The sequence below is a fragment of the Malaclemys terrapin genome, chromosome 24, assembly GCF_027887155.1.
Source record: "Malaclemys terrapin pileata isolate rMalTer1 chromosome 24, rMalTer1.hap1, whole genome shotgun sequence".
Lineage (NCBI taxonomy): Eukaryota > Metazoa > Chordata > Testudines > Emydidae > Malaclemys > Malaclemys terrapin.
Genome location: NC_071528.1, coordinates 11,865,530 through 11,872,330, shown reverse-complemented (window position 1 = coordinate 11,872,330; position 6,801 = coordinate 11,865,530).

Below are 6,801 nucleotides of genomic sequence, written 5' to 3'. Positions count from 1 at the left end.
TAAGGCACCGGACTGAGAGCCAGGAGACCTAGCTCCAATTCCCAGCTCTGCCAGAGCCTCCCTGTGTGAACCTTGGCAAATCACTCACTGTGCCTCAGTTTCTCCATTTGGAAAATGGCGATAATCCTGCCTTCCTCCCAGCATTTAACTGCCTTCTCTATTTAGTGTGTAAGCTATTTGTGGCATGGCCTGTCGAATGCATGTACTGGGCCTTCTACAGCAATCCCACTGCCTCCCCCCGCCCACGCTCAGTAGCTCAACGGGGCAGAGCCTGCACACATCTCAAGGCAGGCATGGGTCAGGGTAAGTGACACCTGAGCACTAGAGACAAAAATCAATTGGACCAAACTTGGAAGGAAAACCAAGCAGTGTAGACAGTGGTGAGCTGGAGCTGGTTCGCACCGGTTCGCGCAAACCGCTTTTTAAATTTTGAAGCAATTTTAGAACCAGTTGTTAACCCGCTTCCCTGTGAGGAGGTGACGCTGCGGCTTTGATGGGCTCTGGCCGGGAAGTGTGTAATTCCTCCTCCGGCCACCGGGGGCGCTGTGCTGCGGGAGCTATGTGGGCCGCCGCCTGCCCCTGGGCACGGGCCCTGTTGCTGCTGCTGCTCCCGGGAAATTACAGACGTATTGTAGCCCTATTGGTACAAAAAATACATACGATGGCACATCCCTTAAATCAGAACCTTTTATAAGAAACCCGTGGTTAAGAGTTTGGCAGCTCATCAGTGAGTGTAGACGCATTAGCCAGAGCCAAGGGGGATGGATTAGCCTAGCAAAAGGACCAAGAGCCGACAGGTTCTGCACCGTTGTTGTGCAGTTTTTGGCTGTGCTTGGGCAGGTTTCTGTTCTTGTTGAGAGACATGAAACGCTACCCTGCAGGGCAAGACATGCATGCCCTTGAGTTCTTCCTTATGCCTTGGAGGGAGAAGGAGGCAGAATCCATAACTGTGCCCACTGAGGAGGGCAGCGTGGGAGACAAGACACTGCTACAGACTTGCCACATAACCCTGGGCAAGCTACTTTCCCTCCCTGTGCCTTAGCTTAGCTCTCCGAGAGAGGGATACTAGCACATACTGTCCCAGCCGGGAGTGGGGCTGGGAGGTGTTCATTAGGGTTTGTAAAGTGTTATGAGATCCTCAGGTGGAAGGCACTAAGGCGCGGGCGGGGAGGGGGAAGGAGAGCTGCGGGTGCGATGCCTGTGGGCAGGGCAGCACGCAGCGCCACCTGGCCACACCTCCGCGTACTACATAGGAGCTGGAGGGGGGTCATGCTGGCTGCTTCCTGGGAGCCGCGCGGAGCGGGGCAAGCCCCCGACCCTGCTCCCCAGCTGGAGCGCCGGAGCGGGACAAACCCCCGACCCCACTGCCTGGCAGGAGCTGAGGGCGGGATTAAATGGTCTGACAGGCCGGATGTGGCCTGCGGGCCGTAGTTTGCCCACCCCTGCACTAAGGGATAATGCAGGAGGGCCCCATCCATTTCTAGAGCCAGCTCACTGCTAAAACAAGCACTGCCATTACCCCAAGGGGTGTCACCCTTTTGTTCAGCCAACACACTCTGGACCACACACCAAGATAGATCATAATGGCCGAGAGGAAGAAACTTCCTCCCAGCACAAGCTGATCTATCCTTCCAGCCCTTTGAGTCTCAACAGCTCAGATGCTAGAGACTGGCAACGCCTGCCACCTGCAGGACAGCACCGGATGGTTTGAGTTCTGAACTCCTGCCCCACGCTGAAGGGATGGCTGGTGCCTCTGCCATCGGAGACATGACGCTGAACCCAAACATTAAGCCAGGACTCGCATTTAATTCTCAATTCCAGCGCCTACATTTTCACGTCCAGACACTTCCCCAGCGGCTCGTGCTGCAAACACAGCCTGGGAGCCGAGAGATGTTGAAATCTTTCGGCCGATCATCTCCAGCATTGACGGGGCTGCATTCAGACCAGAGGAGGCAGTTTTGCTGGGAACTCAGCGGGCACTGTAGAATCCAGTTTGCTCCATAATCAAGCCCAGGACTCAGTTGTTTTCAGCACCCAGCAGAAGACAGTCCCAGCACCGAAGAATCCGTAACCTAAGGCCCTGCTCAGCAAATACTTCTGCACTTGCCTGGTCCCGCTGGCTAGAATTACTCAGATACAGACACGTTCATGGAATTGGAACCAAGCGAAGTTGAGGAAAGCACAGTTGAGTTCAAGTTGTTGCAGGACTCCTAGCTAGGATGATCCTTTCTTAACAGGAGGTGAAGTTTGTTTAGGTCACGGCAATCAGCGGATCTGACCCAGCCATACCGAAAACAGGGCTGAGCAGGAACAAACATATATACACCGCCTAGCCCCAATACTCCCCGTTTTAAGTTCCACAATGTAGACAGAGTCTACACTGTATCCTTCGGGTTTCATCCTGCTACCCATCAGAGCACTTTGCATGTCAAATTAATAGCAGGAGTGAAGTGGTAAAAACTATGCGTAGGGAAAGATTTCTGGGTTCTTAGGATGTATTGGCCACATGGCGAGTGGTGTGTATTCACCACAAGCGCATCATACAACCACGCGTTTGAGAGAAGCTGCTATAGAAGTGACTCAGTGCTTAGCGAATAAGCCTCACACACCCGTGCTGGAACATCTCTGATTCCTGTTTACACATAGGGAAGCAGTGGGTAGTCATGCAGAAACTTGGCAGTCAGTAATCGAACTCCAGTGACTCAACTCCCAGCCCTGTGTTTTCCAGCCAAGAACCCATCATTACAGTCACGTCAGAGCCCCAAAGCTACAAAGCAAAGATCTTAAAACCAAAAAAGGGAAGTTAAAAGAGGAACAGCAGGGCAGGGACAGCGGCAAGACCCAGAGACCTCGCTGCAAGCATCAGCGGCTGCCCTCTCAAGCCAATAATGTTGATTGTAGCTCATGGCTTGTGCTGATCGGTGTTAAGTGGGGTGTGGGGTCCCAGAAGTGGGAAGAGAAAGTGAGGAAGTGAAATGGAGGAGAGATTGAAAGGGGGAGGAGGAAGGATGGCCCAGTGGTTAGGGCACTAGATGAGGACTTGGGAGACCCAGCTTCAACTCCCTGCTCTGCCCAGTGACCGTGGGTGAGTCACTTGGCCCTTCTGTGCCTCAGTTCCCCCTCTGTACAGTGGGGACAGTCACACTGCCCTGCCTCACAGGGTAGTCGTGAGGAGAAATGTTAAAGATTTTGAGGTGCTCAGATACTAGTGTTGGGGGCCAGGTAAGTACCTAAGAGTAGAGTGACCAGATGTCCCATTTTTATAGGACATCTGGTCACTTTTATATTTTATATAGTCCTGTTTTGGGGGATTTTTTCTTATATAGGCACCTATTAACCCCCCCACCCCCTGTTCCGTTTTTCACAGTTGCTATCTGGTCACCCTACCTAAGAGAGAGTCTGAAGTGAATTTAGTCCTGGCAAAACATACCAGGCAGCCCTTCAGACACACTGCCTCCTATTTACCCGCTCAGTCCCACCAGCATTGCATCCCCCTCCTGTCGGTGGGAGGTCAGTCTAGGGCTGACTTTGTCCTTGGGCTCAGACTCCCACCCCAGGGAACCAGATGGTCCAGCTCCATTAGCCACAACTGGCACAGAGACCCAAGCCCATTCTACACCTCCCTCCCGTCTGGCTATCGCACAGCAGTGTTTAGTCACCAGTGGCATGAGCTGGATCTGAACTAGCACCACCACCAACAAAAGGACTGGCACACAGAGCCTTCACACAACTCCCTGAGCCAGATCTCAAGCCCCTTCTCCCCCTCTGTGGATTAACAGCTAGGGGCAATCAGAGAGCACATCACAGTCCCCCATGCAATGAGCTTTATCAGGCCTGTCACTCCCCCTTCTTCCCCCCTCCCTCCTCAGCACATGGAGGCCCCCAAGAATCTCCCCACACCCAGGCTGCAAATGGGAGGGGCCCCTGCCAGCCGCTCTGCTCCGTCACCGCCAGTGGGACCATCTGGAGGAGGGGGAGATGACACGCCACCTTAGAGCTTGAGGGCCCCATGCCCCTAGCGGCTAAGGCTACCCGGAGTGGTTCCCGTGGTTACCCCCTCAGCTCCTGGAAGCGTTAGTTGGTGGGAAGACAGAGGGTAGCTCGTGAATGGAACAGGACTGGCCTGACGAAGCACAGCCCTGCAGGTTCTTACCCTGGGAGCAGGCCCCCAAATCCAGATCAGCAGGTGGTGCATCTCAAGAACCATCTCCTTCTCCAGTGTAGAAATTCGACATTGACAGACTCCCCCAGCAGGAAGGTGAGATCGGCCCTGCTCCCCCGATGGCCCCAGCCACCCCCAGGCTATCCCTGATCTGAGCAGTGGCAGTGCAGGCTTCCGGCCTTCTCCCCCAGGGTACCACCTGTAGGCTGTGGGGAGAGAGGGGAAGCTCTCTGCCTCTTCTCATGAGGGCAGCAGTTGTGTCAGGCGGCCGTGGATTTTCCACAAGTGCCACGCACCGTTGGATTCAGCCGCGGAAAGTTAGCGGGTGACAAGTGAACAGCAAAGTGCAATGCAGGGAACGCTCAGTGCCTGCAGGTTCCCCGGCAGCCCAAGAGACACTTGCACACCCGTTATCTAGCCTCACTCCCCCGATGCCATAATACAGCAACCCCTCAACGGACGGACGTGGGTCCAGAAGCTGCTCCCCTGCCCAGACTATTCGTTATGTTCTAACCTGACAGAAGCAAGGATCCTCCATGGTCCCTTTCCTGCAGACCATGGCCTTCAATTGTTCTCACAGCCTGAGCCCACCAGCCATCACTTCCATGAAGAGTACGGGAGCTTTAGCCAAGCTACGGTTTCTAAGGAGTTGCTCCCAGGCCCCTGGGGAGTTAAATGAACTATCCCTTTACTCACGGCCCCCCTGTCCAGCTGCAGGTAGGAGGGAGCAGAGTCAGGTGGAGAGGCAGCAACCCCAAAAGGTGCAGGGCAGCTCAAACTCTGGCCCCAAGTATCGCGGGGAAACAAGGCAGCAGCCACCAAGCGGTTGCAGCCAGGGCTTAATTTGTAATGAAAGAGGTGCTGAGGCTCAATTTTTTTTTTTTACTTTCATAACTGACATGGCAAGTCCAGAGGTGCTGGGGCTGCGAACTGCCAAACTTAAAGGTGCCAGGGATCAACCCTGCCACAAATTAAGCACTGGTTGTATCCTTGACCATCCTGGCTGACAGCCACTGATGGACCGATCCTCCATTAACTCATTGAATTCTTTTTATACTTTTGACCTTCACAATATCCTGGCAACAAATTCCACAGGTTGACCGTGCATTGTGTGAAGGAGTGCTTCCTTGGGTTGGTTTTAAACCTGCTGACTGTTAATGTCATTCGGTGACCCCTGGCTCTTGTGTTACGTGAAGGATAAACACTTCCCTAGTCACTTTCTCAACACCACTCATGATTTTATAGATGGTATGCCCCCCCCCCCCACCCGAGTCATCTTTTTTTCTAAGCTGAACAGTCCCTGTCTTCAAATCTCTTCTCACAGGGAAGCTGTTCCATTCCCCTAAGCATTTTTGCTGCCCTTCTCTGTACCTTTTCCAATTCTAATAGATCTTTTTGGAGACCGGGCAACCAGAACTGGATGCAGTATTCAAGGCGTGGGCATACGATGAATTTATAAAGTGGCATTATCATATTCTATCCCTTTCCTAATGGCTCAGAACATTGTTAGTGTTTATGACTGTTGTTGCCTATGGAGCAGATATTTTCAGAGAACCATCCACACCAACTCCAAGATCCCTTTCTTGCACGGTAACACTAATTTAAAACTCATCGTTTTGGATATATAATTAGGATTATGTTTTCCAGCGTGCATTACTTTGCACTTATCAATAGTGAATGTTGTCTGCCATTTTGTTGCCTAATCACCCTGTTTCGTGAGATCCCTTTGTAACTCTTATGCAGGCAGCTTTGATCCTAACTGCCTTGACTAATGTTGTAGCATTTGCAAATGTTGCCGTCTCACTGTTCACCTCCCCCTTTCCAGGCCATTTAGGAAGATGTTGAACAGCAGAGATCCCAGTCACATACCTTGGGGGAACCTTCCCTTCACCTCTCTCCACTGTGAAAACTGTCCATGTATTCCTATACTTTGTTTCCCATTTTTTAACCAGTTACTGATCCATGAGAGGACCTTTCCTCTTGTCCCATGATTGCACTTAATAGCCAGAAGCTGGGAATGGGTGACAGGGGATGGATCATTTGATGATTCCCTGTTCGGTTCATTCCCTCTGGGGCACCTGGCATTGGCTGCTGTCGGCAGACAGGACACTCAGCTGGATGGACCTTTGGTTTGAGCCAGTCTGGCCGTTCTGATGTTCCTTTACGGAGGGACCCTGTCAAAGGTTTACTGAAAGCCCAGGCACCGTATCCACGCGATCCCCCCTATCCACATGCTTGTTGACACCCACACAGAATCCAAAGAGATTAGGATTTCCCTTTACAAAAAAGGAGTTGACTCTTCCCTAACGACGCGTTCCACATGGGCTGACGATTCTGTTCTTTACTGTAGTTTCAACCCATTTGCCTGGTACTGAAGTGAGACTTCCCAGCCTGTAATTGCGAGGATGGCTCCTGTAGCCCTTTTTTTAAAAAAATGAGTGTTGCGTTAGCTATCCTCCAGTTGTCTGGAGGATGATGCCCCCTGCAACGCAGCTATGCTGCCGGAAAAGGGCTTCTGCCAGCATGGCTAACATTTGTGGAAGTGGTTTTCCTACATGCTGCGTCTACACCAGGGACTATGCCGTCACAGCTGTGTCAACATCACTATGGTGGCAGAGGTTCTGTAGTGTAGACAGCCA